At 36.3% G+C, this 19,193-nt stretch overlaps 3 pseudogenes; all 3 read right to left on the bottom strand.

Annotated features, from left to right (window-relative positions):
* LOC101598388 overlaps positions 1 to 9,300 on the bottom strand; it is a 39,714-nt pseudogene extending 30,414 nt beyond the window's left edge.
* A 929-nt stretch (positions 9,301 to 10,229) lies between these two features.
* On the bottom strand, positions 10,230 to 10,673 carry LOC123460226 (annotated as a pseudogene).
* Positions 10,674 to 15,374: 4,701 nt separating this feature from the next.
* LOC101597795 lies at positions 15,375 to 16,109 on the bottom strand (annotated as a pseudogene).
* Positions 16,110 to 19,193: the final 3,084 nt, after the last annotated feature.

Genomic DNA, 19,193 nt, shown 5'->3' with positions numbered 1-19,193 from the left:
AGTGGTATCTTCACTCTCCCTTGAGTGTGGAAAAATCTTTAATTATGTTGGATTTAGTAGGTTTATTAACATCGGACTTGAAGAATAGATACACATCGCATATGATGTGCACATATACACAAATAAATTTTGAATAAGTAGGAGACAAATTTAAAGCTAAGGGGAATATAGAATTTAAACTTGATAGTCTCTGAGGATAGACTTGAACTTTGTTTAAGAAGGGTTACCTGATCCCACAATACTTTTCCCCCAGTCCCTAAATTTATTAACATCATTTTCCCCTTATTTTTAATGAACATCTAACCACAGTACATACACTTATGATTTTATTTCTACCATTAATTATGAATTATTTGCAGCCTGAAATGCATCTCTTCCTGTGCAGTTTAGTGAAATTCTTAAAATTAGCAACTTAAGGGGAAAAATTCTACCATTTCTATGGAAAACAAAAATAACTTAAAAGATTTTCAGTTTATACAACAGTTGTAAGACCATATTTCTTGAAAGCTGTTTATATGCATAATTCAGACAGGTCACCTCAGCATGACTGATGGAGTATGCAAGTGTGTGCTAATCTTGGTGAATTATAAGCTCTCCACCTCCCTGTTTCTTGTCAGCCTGTGTCTGCTTTCACTTCTCCCCATGCTGCTATTGTTACTTGTACTTCCTGTCAAGTGGGTAATTGAAGGCGGAACTATTAATTTAGTATGACAATCACGAGGAGCTGTCAATATTAAAACAAAACGCATACTGCGCCTGCATGCAATCAGAATCAATCATTCTCTCTCTTCTTCTCCCTCCCTTTTTCCTCCCTCCATTGTCACTCCTTCCCATGGTCCCCTTTTCCCCCATCTCTATCTTTCTATCTCTCTCTAATACACTATATGTGTGTGTGTGTGTGTGTGTATATATATATATATATATATATATATATATATATATATATATATATATATATATGCAAAAGAAAACAAATAATGATCAACATTTAATGATTACTCAGTTTCAGATGCAGAACACGTATACTTTACTGTACATGGATATAACTACTACCAATTACCCATTTTCTTTGAAAAGCAAAGACAAGATGAACTATGATTTGTGAACCATTTCTATGAAATTCCTAAATGATCCTTGCTTATCTATGTATCATTCCCTCTCTTTTCAAAAGTCCATTGGGGTGATTATGTGGGACAGGTCTTCAGTCTTCTGTGCTCTGTTAATTCTTCAGGCTATCACACCCTTTTACAAATTAGGGATTGCCTTCTCCTCTAGACTTTAGATGGTTGTTCTTTCATTCGCCCATTCTTTCATTTTGAACTTTTCCTTTAGATGTCTTCTGACATCTTCCAAATTTTCTAGAGGAGGAGTTAATCATCCTCTTTTGGTAAAAGCTGCATAGTTAATATTTCAGACACTGCAGGGTCATTTTGCTTTTACCACAATTATTCATAACTCTATGGTTATAAAGTGAAGCCCTCAGGAATAATATTGAAATGGCATGATGTGGTTGTGGAATTGAGCCCTCATTGCTAATACACAAATACATGGTGGAGTCAAGTTGCAATAAAGATTCACTTATCCATCTAGGAGCCAGTCTCTTTCCTATTAGTTTAATTTTGAATTTTTTCATTTAGCTAACCTGGGGCATAAATGACAATAACACTTCAAATATGAGTGGTAAATTTCCCTCATATCAAACGTTCATATATTTTCAGATTTGAATGATGTAATCAGACAGTGACAAGACTGGTAGACTTTTCTGAAAGAGTACCAGCTGTCATGCTAATGACATGGAAAAAGCTCTGAATGTAGCATTTGAGTGGCTTTCCCAACAATGACAACATACCACTGTGTTCAAATCTTATTGGCTTTATTTGCTTTGTTCCACCCAACTTCAGGTGTAATAAACATGCAATCTTATCTATGCTTGAAAGTAGAGTCCTCAATATTTAATAATCTGTATTAAATATCAAACTGTTATTTTAGCTTAGTTTCTTGATTTGGTTTATTTTATCTTTTGGAATTTTTTTTTCTCAGCATGGCTTCATTTTTAATCTACCTATAGAATGATTCAAGTGAATGTCTCAAATAATCAGAGGAATATCTCAGAAATCCAGACCACATAAACAAGAAAGAATAATTATGCTTCATTGTCTGTGATGATTAATTGTTCTTAATTATTTTTAAAGCATGATCCTTCATTTTCCTTTTATAGATACTTCCTTATTAAAGTACTCTGCATTTCTGCAGAGGTCTTCTAGAAGCCAAGCCTTTTACTTTAATATCTTCATTAAGTTTGTTATAGCCGCATTTAAATTTCTTACTATCAAGTGCATGCTTATGGATAGCATTCTGGGTATAGTTTGTTCTGTCTGTGACATCATAATATTTTGTTGGCTAAAGAAATTGGATACAAGAAGCTGTTTTATTGTCTAAATCAAGGGATCTTAGAATTCATTGATTTATCATACTCTTACTTAATTTGGCTATTTCTTTTCACAGTACATTAATATACAGAAAGGAAGAGCCCACACACATCTTAACATTAGACCCATAAACCAATGTGTCCATGTAAACAAACTCAAAATTTTCATATAGCATTTCACAAAACAGGAAGATATGGATTGCAAACTATTTTACCATTTTACTGTAATTTGGATAACAATTTTCCATATGGCTCCACTTCCTTTTCTCTTGGCTTTTATAGGAATGTTTTATAGGTGATGCTACAAGTTGTAGTACTCAGGTGGCAATTAAGGCCACATGCACAGTGCATTCTCATTTTGGTGCACAGACTGGAGTATCGACAACTACCCTTGGGAATTTTTTAGTCCATTTGTATAAACATTTCACTATTTTTTCATTGTCCATATCTCTAGCATAAAGACTTTTCCCAGAAAGACATGGTGCTGAATTCAAAATTGGAAATATGCAACAAATAATCATATTAGAGTTAAAACAGCCAAGTCAGGAGCACTGACAAATATTAAAGTCAAACAAGCGATGTTAACAATGGAAAAGGCTTAGAGTTGGGTTAAGGCAGCCAGGCTGACCATATGAGGATGGACAGTGCTGAGTAAAACAACTAAGTAGTCCTCAGCTAACACTGGTCTGATCACCTCCCTGAAGAGCATTCAAGATATCTTTGTCCTAATAATGGTTTATAATGAACTCAGCTTCATAGATAGTTATGCCATTATATATATATATATATATATATATATATATATATATATATATATATTAGATATAAATATATAAATATGTTATATATAACATATATGTGTTATAAATATATAAAATTATATATGTATATTTTTTTCCTGCAGCTAATATATTAAATTCTAACAGGTTGAATGGTGGGTAAGGATGACTTTTAGAAAGTCTTACATATTCAAGAAAAGAGACCGCCCCAAGCCACTGGATAGGGACCAAGATTTATAAACCAAGTTACCAGAAGAGGTGGGGCACTGATGCTTAGCTTGTTCTGAGGGTGAATTTAGTCTGTTTTTGATTTTTCACCTCCTGAAATTAACCTTGACCATTTGCTTTCTCAATCTTGGACTGGTGTACACTATTCTCTCTCAGGAACAACAGCTGAGACTTCAGCTGTGTTAGGAGTTGAAGGAATTTGGGAGGAGGCAACTGCCCATCCCTATCATCTATTCCAAGTAGATGAGGGAAGGAGAAGAATTTGGAACATTTATTTAAGTTTCAATATATATTCAACTTTTTTTCTTTATAGTTATACTAATTAAAACACTGGCAATAATAAAAATTGTATTATGGCTTTCTTTTTTATATAATAGCAAGATAAAAGAAAAATTTATTTATTACAATACTAATTTTAAGGCATCTGGATATAGCCCTAAAGATATATATATCATATATATATATATATATATATATATATATATATATATATATATATATATATGCTAAGATGATTGATTTTAGTCCTGAGAGGGTAAAAATGTTATCATTCATTTTATTAAGTTAAAATTTCTCATTCTGAAGAATACATTACAGTGAAAATAGATTTCAGTAAAAAAAAATCTGACAAATTTGTTCATGGATGGAGAAATCTATTTGAGCTGATTTGTAAAGTTATTAATGATTCCACTAGTATAATCAATCTGAAAATGAATCCTGTATTTGTTTCTAAATGAGATCACAGTGCAAGATTGCCTCCCTCCACCTTAAAAGGAAAAAAAAAAAAAAAAACATAAATCAAATCACTCTAGCTTGACACTCATCTCTCCAGTGAGAAATTCCATTAATGTAATCATATACTCAAATTAAAACTTGACTCAAAATTATAGACCTTGTAAATCTAGAGAAGTTGCAATTATCTATTTGAAAATGTCACCATTTACTATGAAACAATTATATATTATTCATGCATAAACTAAAAGTGAATATACTATTGAACCAATATTGAATAAATCATTTAATTGATATATAGAGAAAAATTGAACACTATATGAATTGTTATTTCCAATAAATTTTGAACAATATCAAATATCATAACATTTTTGAATGTATCACCTAGGACAGAATTTCAATTAATTCTAAGGGATTGCAGTGAATGGAAACTATTGTCTCTCCTTGATGACCAGAGTAAATTGATAATAAAGTGATGATTAAATGAAAGTTCAACCAAAGGGAAGATGATGGACTAACAATAAGGACATTACAAAAGACTCACTGCTTAGAAAGAGACCTCCAAATGTGAGGGGTTTTGGGTGGAGTGCAAACATTAAAGTTGAATACAAATTTGACTGAGTACTGTTTGAACCCTGGGTACTCTAGACTGTAGACTGCATTAGAGTAGTGACCCTGACTACTACTTTCACTGGTTTATGTCAGTTAGATATAATAGTGTTTGTTTTATAACCACAATTCAATAAATGTATAAAGTGTGTATCTTTTCAAATATGTAAGAGGTGATGGTTGGTCATTATTTTCTAATATTGAATAACTGAGAATAGCTATGTGATGCCTTTGGGTATACAAATCCAGGACATGAAAGACACTGAAATAGTACCACCAGAGGTTTTTAAGGGAAACTTCATGAAATAGAGCTTAAAACAATAAAATAATAATTATCTCTTAGCAAGTATAAGCAGATACCAGGAGATAAATCTCAAAATGAAAACAAATGATATAATGAAAGTTTCCCAGGGAAAAGGAAAAATCAAGGTATTCATGAATTTATTACTATAAAAACAAGTGTATATAGTAGTTTTTATTAATATTCAAAATATTACACTATAGGTAAATATAATATATTCTATATATTATACAATATTGATGGACATAAGAAGACAAAATGTTGGCAAACAGAATAAATTAAAAGAATAAATGATGGATCCTGAAGATAAAAGTTTGTCAAATTGCTTACCAAAGTGGTTGTTCCATCCTACATTCCCACCAACAGTGAATGAGTGTTCCTGCTTCTCCACATCCTCATCAGCATTTATTTTCATTTGATTTTTTGACGTTGGCTATCCTTATTGAGGTAAGGTGGAATCTCATAGTTGTTTTAATTTGCATTTCTCTGATGATTAGGGATGATGAACATTTTCTTAAGTGTGTGTTTGCCATTTGTATATGTTTCTCTGCGAACTGCCTATTCAACTCTGTGCCCCATTTTGTGAGTGGGGTGTTTGTCTTCTTACTGTTTAGAATCTTGAGTTCTTTGTAGATTCTAGAGATTAGGCCTCTGTCAGCTGGAAAACCTGCAAATATTTTCTCCCATTCTATGGGTATTCTATTGGCTTTGCTTATTATATGCTTATTTGGCCTGCCTTTTAGGAAGTAGAATTTTATGTTACCATTGCCATTTGGGTCCAAATTAGTGTTTCCCACCCATTCAATGCCCTTCCCTCCCTCCCCATCCATCCTAGTGTCTAATCCATGAGAGGTGCTTGCTGGGTATGTAAGGTATCTTGAGTAGATTCAGGTTAGGTGTTGTAGATAAGTGAGACTATGTGTTGATATTTTTTCTGTGATTGGGTAAGTTCACTGAGAATGATCTGTTCCTTTTTTTTTCTTACTGCTGTGTAGAATTCCATTGTGTAGATATACCACATCTTAGTTATCCATTCTTCTAGTGATGGACATCTGGATTGATTCCAGCTCTTAGCTATTACGAATTGAGCCGCTACAAACATGGTTGAGCAAATCTCTCTGGCCTGTGGTTTGAAGGTTTTAGAGTAGATCCCCAGTAAGGGAATAACTGGGTCTGTTGGGATCTGTATAGTCAGCTTTTTCAGGAGTCTCCATATTGCTTTCCAAAGTGGGTGTACCATCCTACATTCCCACCAACAGTGGATGACTGTTCCTACTTCTCCATATCCTCACCAGGATTTATTTTCATTTGATTTTTTGATGTTTGCTATCATTATTGGGGTAAGGTGGAATCTCATAATTGTTTTAATTTGCATTTCTCTAATGATTAGAGATGCTGAACATTTTCTTAAGTGTGTGTTTGCCATTTGTGTTTCTTCCTCTGTGAACTGCCTGTTCATCTCTTTGCCCCATTTTGTGAGTGGGGTGTTTGACTTCTTACTGTTTAGATTTTTGAGTTCTTTATAGATTCTAAAGATTAGGCCTCTATCAGTTGAATAACCTGCAAATATTTTCTCTCATACTGTGGGTAATCTATTGGCTTTGCTTATTGTATGCTTGTCTGTAAAGAAGCTCTTCAGCTTTATGTGATCGCATTGGTTGAGTGACTGTTTAAGATCGTGAGCTATTGGGGTTTTGTTCAGGAAGTCTTTTTCCATTTCTATATCATGGAAAGTACTTCGTAAATTTTCTTCCAGTAGTAGTCAAGTTTCTGGTCTTATGTTGCGGTCTTTGATCCATTTGGATTTGAGTGTAGTGCATGGTGAAATGTGTGGATCAAGTTTTAGTTTCCTGCATGTGGTTATCCAGTTTGTCCAGCACCATTTGTTGAAAATGCTGTCGTTTTTCTAGCCTATATTGTTTGGGCCTTTGTCGAATATCAAGTAGCTATAGTTGCTTGACCCAAAATCCTGGTCCTCAAGTCTATTCCATTGGTCTATACTCCTGTTTTTATGCCAGTACCATGCTGTTTTTATTACTATGGCCTTGTAGTATAGCTTTAGATCAGGTATGGTGATGCCACCAGAGGTATTTCTTTTGCCAAGGATATGTTTGGATATGTGAGTCCTTCTGTTTTTCCATATGAAATTTTAGATCATTGAAAAAGCTGACTATAGAGATACCAACAGACCCAGTTATACCCTTACTGGGCATCTACCCTAAAACTTTCAAACCACAGGCCAGAGAGATTTGCTCAACCATGTTTGTAGTGGCTCAATTCGTAATAGCTAAGAGCTGGAATCAACCCAGATTTCCATCACTACAAGAATGGATAACTAAGATGTGGTATATCTACATAATGGAATTCTATACAGCAGTAAGAAAAAAAGACACAAATATTTGAAGAAAAATGGTTGAACCTGGAACAGATCATTCTCAGTGAACTTACCCAGTCACAGAAAAAAAATCGACACATAGTCTCACTCATCTACAACACCTAACCTGAATCTACCCAAGATACCTTACATACCCAGCAAGCACCTCATTGATTAGACACTAGGATGGATGGAGAGGGAGAGGAGGGCATTGAAGGGGTGGGAAACACTAATCTGGACCCAAAAGGCAATGGTACCATAAAATTCTACTTTCTAAAAGGCAGACCAAATGGCTGAACCTTCACTAGACCCTTACAGGAAACACCTGAACCACAAGACACTGGAGAGGGTAGGATCAAGACTAACCTAAATCTTCTACATCTTCACTCCCTCCCTTTCCCACCCCCTCCTCTCTAACTCTTGTATATTAATTATGCTTTTCCTCATTTTCTTAGTGGGCACTGACCTGTAACCCCCACTACCAGCTTGGGGCTATTATCCACAATGAACTTTTGATCAGAGAAACCTACAAGTTTCCCAAAACAATGACAGACTTCTGTCAGAGTACTTGATGACCCACCAAAGGTCAGTGGTAAGACCCTATTGCTGAAGACTCCATACGCAACTGACACGTAAAATGGAATGGCATGGCTGGAAGCCAGGAGAGAGTCAGTCCCAAGACAGTCAGCGTGTCTAGTGCCAGAAGGTGCTACATGAGCAACTGGGGGAAATGACCAATATCTGTCTAAGCAACTCATGGTATAACCTAATTAGCAACAAATAACCTGTTGTGATGCCACACAAGTGTAATAGTGGCACACAGCCATGGTGGGGAACCAACTGCTCTTCATTTGGCTAACTGATACCCTCAGTGGTAGGAGACCCATAGCTGGAGCTGGGAAACAAGTCAGAGCCATATCCAAACATAAGCCCTCTCTCCAATATCAAGCTACCATCAAGTATGGGGTACAAGAGGACCTACACCTATTAAACTCTCTATCAAAAACATAAGTGTTATCTCAATTTTCTCCATTGGAGAATCTGCTTCTCTTTTTCAGATAGATGCAGAGCCTAAGGAGAGAGCTTTCCCAACATACCTCAAAAGGGGGCCCGACTGAAACTAAGGAAATTTGGTCAAACAAGCAAGGGTGCTGTTTTCCTGATGAACCAGATACCAGCACAAAGGGGAAGGAGACCAACACAGAGAAAAAACAACTCCTACCAAATCAGAGAGCCAGAGCCTCAGAGGCCCCCAACACCTCAGCCCTGAAGCAGACCAAAAATGAACCCAACATGGCTCAGAGAAATTTTGTGGAAGAGTGTGTGAAAGAATGTCAGAGTCACATGTTGGGTCATGATATGCAGAGACATTTATCTTACCGATAACTGTGGGCTAACTCCACAATGCACGACCCATTTACATCAACAAGGAGGGTCCATTGGGAGGGGGTAGATCATGGATGAGCCTAAACAATGGTACCAAACTGCCTGTATTTGCTAAAAAGAAAACTAATAAATTAAATTTTGAAAAATCTGAAAAAAAAGTTTGTCAAAGATGAAAGTAGAAAATCATTAACTAATTCACAATTTTGCTTACAAAACAAAACCATCTTCTCTATACTGTGCACCATAAAAATAATGAGTTTAAAAATACCACAAAACTATATCATGAAATTTTAGACAATAGAAATGAAGATACACAAACTTTCAAGAAGAAAAATGAGAGGCTGGAGAGATGGCTCAACAGTAAGTCACTTGCCTGCACAGTTAGGAACGTTGGTTTAATTTCCTACTACCCATGTAAAGACTTCCTATTACCATAACTCTTGGCAGCAGCAGTTACACTCATTCCTCCATGGCCATTAGTCTTGGGATTATTTTAGAAGTGGAATGATTTGGGTTGGAGAGTTGGTTCAGCAGTTAACGTTACTTGCTTGCAAAGTTTGACAGCCTGGATTAAATTTCCCCAGTTGCCACCTAAAGTCAGATGTACAAAGTGGTGCATGCATCTGCAGTTTGTTTGCAGTGTTAGGAAGCCTCGGTGTGTCCATTCTCACTGTCTCTGTGTTTTCTGCTTTCTCTCTGTATCTCTCTGTCTCAAATAATTTTTTTTTTTTTTAAGAAAAGAAGTGGAGGGAGTGATAAAGCATATAACCCTTTGAGATTGCCATTTTCCTTACATTATCAGCAAAAGTCCCTTGAACTATAGCCAGGTCATGACATCAGGAGTCCCTGCAACAGTTTTTTTAATCAGCTCTATGCAGAACATCCTACATACCATATGAAACATAACAGAACATATTTGAACAAGAATGTGTTAAAAATGCTAGTCAAAAACATTTTAAAGAAGTTCTTCTATTTAATTAGGGTGGTGATCTTGAATAAAATACACCTTTAATTAATGGTGTTCTTAATGCAGACTGTTTACAGGTATATTTAGAAATTACTTTCTGGCCATAATAAATATTGAATAATATTTTTTAAAAAAGGTCTTCTATAAATATCAGTCTGTTTACACTTTTTTTTTGTCAGAGCAATAATCCAAAAATTTTGGTAAAAGGGTAAATATTGAAACTCTACAAATTGCTTAGGAATTTTTCCTTAAATGGGAAAAAACTATTTAAAAATAATATGGGGCTTTCTAAAAGGAATTTAATAAGCTACCTTGGGAGTGTCATTCAACAATAGAAGATGATGCACTTAAGGAGATGTTTTGATGCATCCCCAAAACTCTTCATAAATACAGCAATTTGGAACAATGATTCTGGGTCAGAATTATTATTCTTTGTGTGTATTATGCATGCATGCCTCATCACCACAGCTGTTTCTGTAATCTCCTCCAGAGTAGTGGTCTTAACCGTCCTGGCTGCTACTGTAGTATCTGGACCATCCATATACAACCTCCAGGTCAACTGCCATACCTGCTACCTCCATAGCTCTTGTCCCACCACCTCTAGAGAAGCTGTGACCTTGCCCATGGGCCCCAAAGGCACTCTTTCTGGTGTCCTTCCATGTTCACTTTGGATCTTGCATCCATCTAGGGACTATCTGTTCATGGCAGTCAAAGCATATGAAGCATGCTTTGGGTTGCTAAGTCTCCTCGTCCTTGACAACAACGACCTCAGAAATAGGCCCAAAGCTGCTGAAGTGGACTTCAAGTGAATGCTCACCACTATTGAAATTGAGTCCACCCGTGAGCAGTTTTTCTTCTTCAAAAGACATGCCAGATTAAAAAGTAAGAATGCCAGAGCAACAGCAAGGTCAGAGGAGCAGGGGGAACAGCTAGTCACTTTATAAGTAATATATATGACCATGTATATGAGCCAGTACTTAAAGAAATTTGGTGTGTATCCAGTTTTCAATCATAATAAATAAAATGTTTACAAACATTTTTGTAGATTTTGTGATGTTTCACAATTATTTCCATCTGAAAAAATAATAATTGATTAATGAATAAACTGTTTACAAATCCATACATTGCAATGTAACTTAATCATCAATCTGATTAAACTCCTAATACTGTCCTGTCTTGGGCCGATTCTTGCAGAGTTTGAGGTCTGGCTTTCTGGGTCATTTTTTATACATTGTAAGTTAGAATTCTCTTTGTGTACATGGTTTGGCAGTGGTACATTGCTTTCAATGACGTAAAGTGTTTGCCATGAAATGGGGGTGGATGATTGGTTGAATATCACTAAGGAGAAAGAAATTTTCCACATTAAGTTGGATACTGCATAATATGTCTATTAAAATCAGAGAATATTACTCCTAAATACTCAAACGCCTGACTTAAAAACAAAATTAGGGGAGATAATGAAGCTTTCCCTTGAAACTATAAATTGGAAATTAACCTTTTTTTATTCCCCTATGGGCTGCATTTGGTTATGTCTTTTGTCCCAGCAATGAGAAGGTAACAATTAGTAGGCAGAGAAAATACCAATATCAACTTATTACAGAGTCACAGCATTTCACCTGTGCTCAAGAAGTTGCAGAAGCTATGCCTGGTACATGGTATCTTCAGGAAATGGTCAAGTTCCAGGTGTGAGGAGAAGTTGTGGCTGTGAAAATGTTGAGGTCATGTGAGAGGTTTTAGAATAGGATCTATTGGCAGCGTCTTCCCTGTGCCATACCTGCTGCCCTTCCTCCCTTTGGCTGGTTCCATCTTTACTCACAGGAGTGCTTTCTGCTGATTTGGAATCTACATTCCTCCTCAATTATCTCTGGCTGCCATGGCTTTTCCAAGTCATCTTTATCCATTATACTCATTTCTGTTTCTCTCCTCTTTTCCTACTTGAAACACGATCCATGCAAAATCAGGAGGGATAAGGGAGAGGTAGTAAAAAGGAAAGTAAGAAGGGACAAGCCCAGCCCTCATTCTCAGGCTGCCAGGATGTTCTCTACTCTCCTTCACATGCATCGGCATGTATGGTTTCCTGATCAGGCAGTTGAATTAGTGAGGGGGGGGGATTCTTTCTTACAGCATTTCATGACAATTTGATGTGTTGACATTAGATAATATACATATAAGCTGTACCTATAGGGATCTATGAAATATTTAAGTATGTTGCTTAAATATTTGTTATTGTCATTCTAGAAAGCAGTGGCAAACATTGGGTTGGGAATTGCATATTTTCTTAATAAAATCATAACTTCTGCTTCCAAATGTATTTTACAGATTTAGATTTCTGTCAAATAGCTGAAATGTTTCTAAAATATTATATGTACCCTCTCCCAGTTCCTTCAATCCCCAAATGTTACTGAAAAAGTGAATTGTAAGTCAGCAACACAAGGATGTGAAAATAAGCACAGAAGTTCAATCTGGCTGCTTAGATGATTGGGGATATGATATCAATTTGGGACATGCTCAGTGTGTGTATGTGACCTTTACTATACTGCAGTAAAATTTTCAACAGCATAGTAGCTTATTAGATCCTAACATGCAGAAGGGGAGGAATCTTTTGATTGGAATGGATGTGTATATTTTTAATATTCAAGGTATCAGGAGAGCTTTTATACTAGTCTCCAGAAATATGGCTTTCAGTATTTCAAATTAATTATATTTCCAACACTACTGAGAGCAATCATATTTTTTAAAAAGCTTGCCTTAACTCCAACCAAATAGGCCAAACAATAAAAATATAAATAAGTAAAAATATAGTAAAACAACACTCACACTGAGGTACTTAGCCTGATAATTCTATTGGTCCAATTCCACAGGTGAATTTTACAAATTCTCATTATGTTCAAACATAACTTTACCATTTTATTAATGATAATTATAGCAATATATGAAGGATAGGAAGGAAGAAATGAAGGAATAAAGGAAAGAGAAGGGAGGAGAATAAAACTTGTTTTATGTAAGCAGATACACATGGCCACTTACTGGTCTACACTGTATCTGTAATTGTTTATGAGACATCGACATCATAGAATTGAGTAAATACTAGCTAATTGAAACCAACATGATCTATATTGACAAAAGATATAACTCCTCTATTTAGTATTGCTGAAGCCCAAATGACTGAGCTTTTTTTTTTTTTTTTTTTTTTTTTTTTTTTTTTTGAGGGAAATAAGGCAAATTTATTGAAATAATTTCAAGGGGAAAAAAATTCTCAGGCTGAAAATCTTCCATCTATTGGGCACTATTTAGTATGATAGTGAAAAACCAAACTTGTTTACCAATGACTAGTGCATACAAATACCCAATAGGCAAATGTGACAGGTTCCAGAGTTTAATTTACTTGAACAAGATATAATTCCATCCTCAGTCTACTAACTACTTAATTCTCTTTAAGCCATAGTGGTTTCATCTCCTTGGCCTGGGGTTTAGGCAAATTTGAAGTAAATGAGATGCTTCATGCCCCAGATGTGTGAGATTTTGTTTCTCCTGGAAATATTCACCCAGACTGCACTTTTGATCGAATCCAGTAGTTGTGATAGTTGTCTGAAAGTGCTGGTACTTCCCAATTTCATCACCCTCATCATCAAGACACACTGCCTCTCGTCATCAGTATTTATTGAGCATTTACAATGTACTAGGCACAGCAGAACATGCAGAAAACATTGTCCCTGCTCGTGAGGAGCTTACATTCTAAAAGAAAAAAAATACACCTCTTCTAAAATGGCAATTTTGTTTTGTGTTTTCTGTAAAGTACTGAGGAAATATTTGGTAGGGTGTGAGCTTTGGGTATAACTTAGCCCCATCGTTATTTAAAGAGGAAGGGAAAGGATTTTAAAGGCAGACAGTGACAGACCATTCAGGACAGGGACACAGACACAATCTCATCAACTAAGGAGAGATGTGCTGCAGTAAAGGGGAGATGGGAAGTGTGTGGGATGCAAGCAAAGGAAGCAGATCATTATCTTAGACATGAGTGGAGCCAGAGATCATGTGACCTTTCCCAAGTACATGGCCACTAAGTAGGAATGGTTAGTGCCAAGATAAGAGGCTAAAAAGGTAGGAAATCTTGCGCACTTGACAAACGGAAAGAATAAAGGATCAAATCAAAGGCAGGCTATAGGAATACCAAGATAGTTTTAAAAAACAAAGTGATTTGGAAGCACAGAACTTATAACGTCATGATGGGCCAAGAACATTGTGGCTTCCTAAGTTAGAAAATGCCATATACCAAAATTTTAAAATGGAGCATATTACCTTTTGCAATCTGTCCCTACTTCCCCCAAAAAGTTCATTTCACTGGGAAAGGGGGAGAAGAAGGGGGGGTAATATGGGACGTGGTAGAGAATGGTAGTTATATTAGCATTTTTTGTTATGATAAACTTGGTAAAAGCCCATTAGCTGCCAAAGGGAATAAAGAATTTCCAAGAATGTACAATTTCCTTTAGAGAAGTTTCAAAACCAAGACTAATTTACATGAAAAGCTGTAGAGAAAGTAATTGAAAAGTCTATTCATAAAACTTTTATTCCACTGACATGAACTTAATACACATGTTCTTAACAATTATGCTTGGATTGTTCATGAAAATTTCATAAGACATTAAACAAAGCTAGCCATCATCTCAAGTTATTTCCCTGTTAACTATTTTTACAGCACATGCATGTTAGGCAAGTATCAAAAAAAAAGCAAAAAAAAAAAAAAAAAAAAAACCAAAAAAAGTTAAATGCATGAGATTTTTGTTTACTGCGGTGCTTGATACACATGAAGTCATGAATACCAAGAATTCATTTTACTGCACTTTTACACTTATTCTTAGGTTTCCTGAAATATTTAAATACAAATAAAATGTGTAGCAAAAATAATGAAAGCAAACAGCAGGCAACTTTACAAATAATGGAATGTGAACCGTTTCTGCCCTTATCCAGAGTAAATTGGGTCACAACCTTTTCTAAAGAACACTTCTGTAGCTACAGTCAAAGATGTGCACGCTGAGATTGACTATTCCACAGAAACACATGATTCCAACATGTAGTATTCCGTGCGATATCTGTTTGTACCACAGCCTTGTAAGTGCTCCAAACCTTAAAGTGCCCACAATAACTATACTTGTGACTGGAACCAATTATCCCTTTTATTCCCCACCAGGACAAACCAATATGTAGGCAGTTTTCTTTGCTGAGGCATGGAAGCAGTTTTAACACTGGCCCCTGTGAAGCCACAATGTACCAAAAGTACTATGCCAAACATTTATAACATGTATAAATATTCCACATCCCCATATTGGCCACCTCAAGATGAAAACGAGTAACTCCCTAAATGTTAACTGGCTCTACTCCGCTAGTATTAAACATAAAAACCACATGGGAAATATAGAAATTCAAATAGAATTAACGTAAACCTGTCCTAATCGTAAACAAAAACTATTTGCGGGACAGCATGGATAACAAATGGTCTACTGTGTAAATTTTAGAATGAGGCAAACAAAAGTTGGAAGGCTGGTTAATTTTCCCCTCCTTCTCCTGCTGCCGCTTAGTCGCTTTGGGTATCTGATGTCCACAATGTCAAGTTGTCTCTCAGTAACTGCATTTTTAGTGTGCTGTCTTTGTATGACTCTTCACTTAATGTATCAAGTTCAGCAATGGCTTCATCAAAAGCTGTCTTTGCAAGAGAGCAGGCTTTCTCTGGTGAGTTCAGAATCTCATAATAGAACACAGAAGAGTTAAGGGCCAAGCCCAATCTGATAGGATGTGTTGGCTGCATTTCCTTCTTGCTGATTTCAAAAGCTTCTTGGTATGCTTGTTGTGACTGATTCACAATCCCTTTCTTGTCATCACCAGCAGCAACCTCAGCCAAGTAACGGTAGTAGTCTCCCTTCATTTTCAAATAGAAGACTTTGCTCTCTGCTTGTGAAGCATCGGGGATCAAAAATGTTTCCAAGAGACAATACAGTATTGCAGATATCTCTTAGCTCTGTCTCAATTTTCTCTCTGTATTCTTGAGCCATGTACTGTTTTTTTCAGCACCTTCCGTCTTTTGCCCAATACTTGAGACGACCCTCCAAGATGAACTACGGGCTCCTACAGCATTTTTATAATCAACGGAAAGAAGATTCCACTCCTCATTAGTTAATTCAGCTCCTTGCTCCGTTACAGACTTCATGCAGGCTGCCATGTCATTGTATCACTCAGCCTGCTCGGCCAGTTTGGCCTTCTGCATCAGCTCATTTTTATCCATGACTGGATGTTCTGTGTCCCAGTGGGTGGCGGGCGGATGGTCGGGCACTGGGCAGTCTCTGGGAAATGTGTAGCCCAGGCTGGCCTTGAAATCCTGATCCTCCTGCCTCTGCCTCTTCAGCAACATCCTACCGGCGTGCGCCACCACAACCGGCCTGAGCTCTTTAATTAAAAAAAAAAAAAAAAAAAAAGCAGCAAATTAGGCATCTAGCTTGGCCTGAGAGACTTAAACATGATTTGACTATGTCTTAATGTTTTGCTAATACAATAAGTAATATATTCGAAAGAAACAGAAGCAAGTATAAACCTAGCCAGGCTTGGTGACACAGGCCTGTAATTCCAGCTGCACAGAAGGCTGAGAGATGAGGAGCACATGTTCAAGTCCTGATATGGTACAGGAGTGATTTAATGGCCAACCTGGACAATTTAGCTATAGTCTGTCTAAAAATCAAAAAAGTTGCAATGGCAGCTCAGTAGTAGAATGCTTTTCAAGCATTCAAAAGGCCCTGCATTCAATCCCTCATACTGCAAAAAGTAAAGTTACCTAACAATAAACTAAAAAGCACTAGATCATCAAATATAAAAGTTATGAACTTTGAAGCAGACAACTTCATCAGGAGATAATCTTTTCATGAGCAGTCTAGTCAGATGGTTCCTTACTGCAATATCATGTCAGCATATGACAGGTGCTCAGTGTCAGGTTCTCAAATGTTAATGCCGTTTTACTGAACAAGATTAGATGCATACAATTACTGAATCAGATATTTTTTTTCTTAGATTAACCAGGCAAGCATCAAAGAGTTAACTGGCATCTAATTATGACAATGCACTTCAAGAAAGTGAGTAAGCAGTATACTATTTGTAACAGTGTGTTGTAGTCATGGCCACCTCTCAATCTCCCATTTCCCTACACTAGTTTTGGGATTACAAATCTCATCCCATAACAGCAGCCTTGATTTCATGTGTTTTCATGCTCTCATTTAAAGTCAGGAGACGTCACTCCTTTCTGACCTCCACATCTCTGTTAATCTCTTTTCCAAACTATTTCCATTGTGTTTAGAGCATCTATTGTAGTAGGTAAAGAGAAATGAATTCCTCCACTACCTGCCTTCATCCTCACACACCTGTGCAAAACAAGGCATGCTTGTTCACTTAAATCTCACTGTTCCTGCGTGTGTGCCAGAATTGATCTTCTCCATTTCATCCATTCTGTGTTGAAGTTGCTTAATAATGTGGGATATTCTACTTTTTATCTTTGCTCTATTAACACATGCTCATTATTTCCTGTAGCTGCTTGCATTTAACTTTCTCAGATTGCTTAAACCAGTATGTACACTTCAACAGTTTCATTGGTATCACATCTAACTCATTAACCCCAAAGGACTTTTAACATTGCTGCTCTACAGAAAGGTTAGGGAAGTGACATATCTTTTAGACAGCCTGTTCCCTGTCAATTATCTTCAGCAGTGTGACCTATCACATTATTTATGATTATCAATATGCCATGGAACATCGCTCCTTGGTCCTTTTGTAGGTTCTCTCTCGATTTGAAATATGCTACTTGTGATATATTCACTTGTTCAGCTGAGATGCCACTTTCATTCTTTATTTTACTTTGTCATCATTGCCCTTTAGTCTGACTCAACTAAAATGAAGGTATATTTCTTTCAAAGTAAACATTTTTCTTATTGGTATTAAAATCAATTCCAATAAATTTATGATATCTTAATTGTATTTATTAAATTAAATTTAGTGCATGTGTATCAAATGCATGGTGGAAATTCTAAATGAAAAGAGAGCATAGATCCAAACTTCTAATTTCATTGTTTAAAATTTAGGTATCACTAATTTCACAATAAAAGGGTTTCAATTGTCATTTATCCAGAGATCTGAAATATATTACATAGTGTTCATTACAGATCATATGTTAATATTGTCTTACACTGTTCTGTTTTCCAATCTCAATGCCATTGCAAATGCCACTTATATAGTTTGAACAAAATTCACTAGATAATGGAAGACATGTGTGCGTGCATGTGTATGTGTGTGATTGGCCGGTTCTGTCTGTATCAGAGGTTGAACAAAGGGCTTTGGGCAAGCTGGGGATAGTGAAAGACTTGATTGCACCTTCCATGTTAGCTATAATCAGACTAAATAGCAATGACTATGATTTCTGGGGCTTGCTTTTCCTTCATTAACTGGCAAATGTAAACTAAGACCAAGTTTTCTTTTGGTCTCCAAGTTTGTTTTCTAGTTGAATACCTAATATGAATTCCAATTTCCTTCTTGCAGAATTCAAATATGGGGTATTGTTTCTCCAGTATATGGGTAAGAAGCAGCTTCTCACAGCTCCAGAGTACATGTGCAGAGAAATAGTGTGACACACTGGAAAGGAACAGCAGAAGTCAGGGACAGCACTTTGGCCATTGATTAGAATTAACCTAGAAGAGCTGGAGAGATGGCTTAGTGCTTTAAGACGCTTGCCTGCAAAGCCTAAGGAAATTCACGTTCAAATTTCCAGGCCCATGTAACCAGACATACAGTGATACCAGGATGCAATGTCTTATATGTGCACAAGGGGGTGCACATGTGTGGAGTTCATTTATAATGGTGGAAGGCCCTGGAACATCCAGTCTTTCTCTCAAATAAATTAAAAAAAAAAAAAAGCTTAGAGAAATTTCACAAATATGATATTACTATTTATGCTAATATTTCCTTGATTCATAAAGTGCCATCAGAAAAAAGAATATAAAAGATAATCATACAGTGAGTACAGGGACTTCATTCATTTAAGGGTCATATAACTACTATGACATAAAATTATAAAAGCATTGTAAGTCATGTAAGGCAAAGAGGAAAATAATAGCAGCCATATATCAATGCATGAATGCACAGTGCTCTTAAGTTTCCATAGTACTGATGGACTTTGCAAACCCGTCATTTCTTGCTTTGTCCATGTACTTACCAAGCGGACACAGATGATACAATAGGCTACGCTCTACAGAGGTGGCCTGAACCTAAGGTAGGTTTAATTTTCACTAAGTAGTTTTTACTGTTTGACACTGGCAAAATTGGAGGCTAGAAGTATTTGGATAGCACCATGGTCCTACATC

Source organism: Jaculus jaculus, chromosome 4 (assembly GCF_020740685.1).
Source record: "Jaculus jaculus isolate mJacJac1 chromosome 4, mJacJac1.mat.Y.cur, whole genome shotgun sequence".
Taxonomy (NCBI): domain Eukaryota; kingdom Metazoa; phylum Chordata; class Mammalia; order Rodentia; family Dipodidae; genus Jaculus; species Jaculus jaculus.
This window is presented reverse-complemented; position numbering and strand designations above follow the sequence as displayed.